This window comes from Calypte anna, chromosome 5 (assembly GCF_003957555.1).
Source record: "Calypte anna isolate BGI_N300 chromosome 5, bCalAnn1_v1.p, whole genome shotgun sequence".
Lineage (NCBI taxonomy): Eukaryota > Metazoa > Chordata > Aves > Apodiformes > Trochilidae > Calypte > Calypte anna.
The window spans coordinates 14865931-14870582 of record NC_044250.1 but is presented as its reverse complement, the minus strand read 5'-3'; the positions used below and the strand labels follow the sequence as shown (position 1 = coordinate 14870582).

At 48.2% G+C, this 4652-nt stretch overlaps 1 long non-coding RNA gene across 1 annotated transcript; it reads left to right on the top strand.

Moving 5' to 3' along the window:
• Window positions 1-140: 140 nt before the first annotated feature.
• On the top strand, window positions 141-4401 carry LOC115598386. The gene is made up of 3 exons (XR_003987615.1): window positions 141-737; window positions 2030-2151; window positions 4303-4401. It is a non-coding gene; the product is annotated as an uncharacterized LOC115598386 (long non-coding RNA).
• Window positions 4402-4652: the final 251 nt, after the last annotated feature.

Here is a 4652-nt window from a genome sequence, read left to right as displayed (position 1 = left end):
AGGAACGATGGTGATAAAAATAATTCCTAGTGGGGGGAGGAAAAAAATGGCGGATTAAAATCCAAGATGGCGGCGCCGAGGCGCGAGCGTACAACGCGAAGGATACGGAGAGAGCTTCCTAGAGATCCCTCCGCCGAGCCCCGCGAGAAAGAGTCCCCGGGGCTCCCTCAAAGAGACCCCACGGGGCGGCGGAGAGCTCCAAACGCCGTCTCCTCCGCTTCCTCCTCCTTCCTCTTCTGCTCTGCGGGGACCCCTCTTCCCGCCAGCCTGCCGAGCCAGGCGGACCGCTGCCCCTCTCACCCTGCTCCGAAGTTTCTTCTTCTTTCTTGAGGCTGAGCCCGCGACCTCACCGCCCCGTCCGAGGAGACGCCGTCTGCCCCTACGCTCACGTCGGCGGAGGGACACCGCGGACAAACGCTGCCTTGTGTCCGACGCCGCGTAAGGATACACCACGCGAGAGGAAATCCAGGGCCCACCGCCGCGGCCCTTCCTACTTCCTCTTCCTCCTTCTCCTCCTCGTCCTCCTCCTGCTGCTGCTTCAGGCTGGTGGGCGCAGCGGCAGCTCGGCAGCCCGCCAGCCTTCGTGCCCCGCTTGCTGAGGAGGCAAAGCGCGGTTCCCAGATTCCATGGCTCCTCAGGAGGCGCTGTGCCGTGGCGGAGGGATTTCTGTAACAGAAAACAAGTCCCAGACCTCCCCCTGCTGCTCTGACCGCTCGGATCGGGATGCGGAGAAGAAGGTCCGGCCTGATCACGTGGTGGTGGGATCCTTCCGCCCGGAGCTGCCCTTTAAATCCGAGGGGCTGGGGGCGTGGGGCGCCTTGTGGGCGGCTGTGGGCAGCGTCCCGGGAGCGGGGACCCGGGGGTTGAGCTCCCGGGGCGCTGTGAGGGGGCAACGGGGGGGGACAGCTTGCCGTGTCCGGCCTGAGGGAGCGAGGACCTCAACTTCAGCGCCTCATGGAGCTCCCAGGTGCCGCCGCCTCTCCCCGCACCGCTCCTGACAGCGGCATTTAAACATGGCTCCCGCGGCCTGGAGGGGCTGAGGCGGCCCCGGCTGTCCTGGGGCGCTGAGCAAGACTGGGGAGCAGCGGGGCCGGGCCCCCCGTGCTCTGCTCAGCCCTCAGCCCTGCCTCTCCACGCGTGTTGGTGTCCAGGCGCCCATGAGAGGAGGGAAACAGCTCCGTGGGGCACTCACCTCGATGGAGCCACCTAGAAACAAAAGGGGCTTGGGTGCTGCCAGACCCCGCAGGGACTGTGAGAGGGGGAGCAGAAAGAGGCGGAATTAAATGCGTTTGTGGGAAAAAAACTTATTAATACAACAGGCAGGGAACATGTCTGCAATGACGGGAGTTGGAAGAGTCAAAGGCAAACATTACTCAGTGCCATGGTCTAGCAACCGCAACGGTGGTTCATGGGTTGGACTTGATGATCTCTGAGGTCCCTTCCAACCCAGCCAGTTCTACGATTCTATGATTTTGTACCTCAGCAGTGTTGCTGTTTGTTTCTGATCAGGTGCTGGTTATGGTGTGGATTGTTCTCAAGTATAAAACTCCAGGAGCTCTAAGTTTACCAGAAGCTTTTCTATTACTTGCGTTCATTTTAAGGTAACCATAAACATTTGTGGAAGGAAAAGATGTGCCACGACTGGTGACATCTTTCTTCTCAACAGCCTCTCACCAGGGATACCACACCCCCAGTTTTGTAGGGTGCTAACATTTCAAAATAAAATAAAATTCCCGGGGTTTTGAAATACAGTAGCTGGGTTTAATTTGTTTTAATTATACAAATGAAGCAATGTCTGGAAACAAACCAAGTTGCTAATTGAATTTATTTTAGTGTAATTTGATAAAAAGAGTCTGTGTCTGAAGCTGAGATTCTGTATGCACTGCTGCTAAAACAAGTTAGCACAGACCTTTCCACTCTTAAGTTGTAAACCTCTGGAAGATGTGCTTTAAATCAGAATGGGTTATTGCACCATTGCAAGAAGGGACAGTGTGATACCAATTAACAGCAGCTGTGTATTGTTTTATAGATGGATGCATCAAGTTGCTCTGAATATTCATGGGAATACCTTGCAGTCCCCTCCAATTTTAGACTGGAAGATCCTGGCTTCAGCCTTCACAGAAACAAGAGTTTTCCATAACTCCAGCAAAGGTAGAGAGTCCTTAATGTGGTTGAAGGGATGAACATAAAACCCTCTGTGTGTGTCCCCACCATGGGCTTCAGCAGGTGATCTGGTGAAAAAGCCCTGCCTACATCTGAAAGGATGGGGGTTTTGTTTTGGTTTTTTGGTTTTTTTTTTTTTTTTTTTTTTTGGGGGGGGGGGGGGTTGGGTTTTTTGTTTTTTGTTTTCAGAATACATTGATGTAAAACTTGCCTCCTCTGCTATTCTGGGAACATTTATAAAAGTTAAAAACCAAACAAAACCACACTTTCCAGTCTGATTGCAGCTGAATTTCTTATTTCTCCTAAATTACAGCATTTTTCCCATTGTAGGTCTTTCATCTAATAGAACAAAATACTGACTTTAAAAATAAGAAAGTTGGTTAGACTATGGTGAAATCATGATAGGATGCTTCAGGAATAAGTTAAACAACTACATGAAACAATTCTAAGTGCCCATGTGTTTTCTGGAAACCAGCAGATACGTGTGACTGGCTCCAACTTAATGTAGGTTCAGAAATTATTTCTTTTGTAGTGTGAAAGATCCACAGATAGTGTGAAGGTTGGTTTCACTTCCTAGATGAATATTACCATAACCCTCACAGGAACATGAAAGGTCTCAGTTAAGATACTTCTGTTAATTTCAGAGGATGGTGATTATTTTTCAAAGGTGTAAAAACGTCATTTGGTCACATATCAGTGCAAGCTGCAAGGATACAGTAGGTTCTGCATAAACATGAGGAAAAGCTTTTTCCCTGTGAGGGTGAATGTAGCTGGAGGAGCCTTTCTTGCTCCTGAGGCTCCACGAGCTGCTGGCCTCTCCATTGCCTCACACCACAGTGAGCTTCTCTCTGTGGGTGTGTGTCCCACCTTTATTGGCCCCCTGGTAATAGGGGGCCTGCCCTAACCAGGCACAGGTGGACTCACACCCACTCTTTGGCAACTCGAGGCACCTGGTTTATCTTGTTTCTCTACAGGTGAGGGAGCCCTGGCACTGGGAGGTTCTGGATTCTCCTCCTCTGGAGATTTTCCTCTCTGCCCTGCACCAACTGATCCTGCTCTGGCAGGGGCTTTGGACTCAATTTTTTGAGGTCCCTTCCAACCCCTGACATTCTGTGGTTATATCTGTAGTGATTTTGTGACTTCTCTAGAGATTTTTTTTTTTTCTTGTCAGTCTGAAATACTTGAAGCGTACACCAGGCAGTGGCTGAGTTATTTCAGTGTGCATTGGGAAGAAGCAGTAGTCTTTAATTCACAAAGTAGTACTCCTAAATTGTTACAGTGATGAAAATTTCTTTTGCTGACTTTGTAGATGTTCCCACTCTGGGAATAGTAGCTACAACATCTTCAGCATCTCAGATATGCTATCACAGTACAGTCCTAATATTGCAGACATTTTTTGTCATCTAGTTTTCACTGGAAAACTGCAGTCATTAAAATACATCTGTGGTGAGTGGTTTGGGGAAATGTGTATCATTTAAGAAGCAACTACAAATGTTTCAGACTTTAGTTGCATGTAGAGGCTGCTGATGCATTGCCATCTCTGGAGCTTATTTTATCTTTTTTCCAGACTTCTGCTCACAGCTGTAGGGTCAGAATCCAGCCCTCAGACCTAAGCTTCCCTGTTCAAAACTGCCCCTGCAACAAAACCTTTCCAGTGATAGGAAGCCAAATCCAGATTAAGATGAAAGAGGCAGAGCTCTAGCTGAGCAAATGATAAGGGTGGGTTTTTTCTGTATGCATGTATGTCCAGTCTTACTTTACTTGCAAATCTGACTTAAAAACTGTGGCAAGGGGTGATTTGGAGGACTACAAACCACAGCTGAGAAGTCCATCACTTATTTGAGAGTTTCACTTAGCCAGTTGACTTTTTCCTTTGGTTTTTTTTGCTTTTGTTGTGCAATATGGTTACACAGCCCCTGTGTTTCTGACACAGACACCTGGGAGTGTTAATGTGCCAAGAACAAAGCTGAGTTGCCATGTATGTTCTGGCTTTTTTGCAAGCCTGGTAGACAATAATGCACCTGGAAAATGTTTAAAGTGTACCCCATGTTGTGCTACAACTTATATGTCATTTATACTGGAATTTTAAACTGGAAATACTGTGCCCAAATCTTTCCCAACAATTCTGCCAATTTTCAGAGCTCAGCACTATTACCCAGTGAAGTAAAATCATGAGGAAATGGAAGAACAAGGAAGGAGCCAAAGTAAATTGTCTGGTGTAATGAGCTTGATCCTCCACACATGGTAATCTTTTATCTCCTGTTTCCAGCAAGCAGATGCTCTATTGCCATTATTTTTACTACTGGGGGAAAAATAATCTCGTGCAAAGGGGTAACAGGCTTCACACTGCAAGCAACACTTCTTCTGTTTCACGGGCACAGAGAATTTGTTTTGTTTGTGTGCTAAGCGAGTAAATATCTTCCTGTGACATCTTTGAGGGGATCAGTTCCTTCCATCTGTGGCCTTGAGCAGGAGCCACTCTGCTTTGC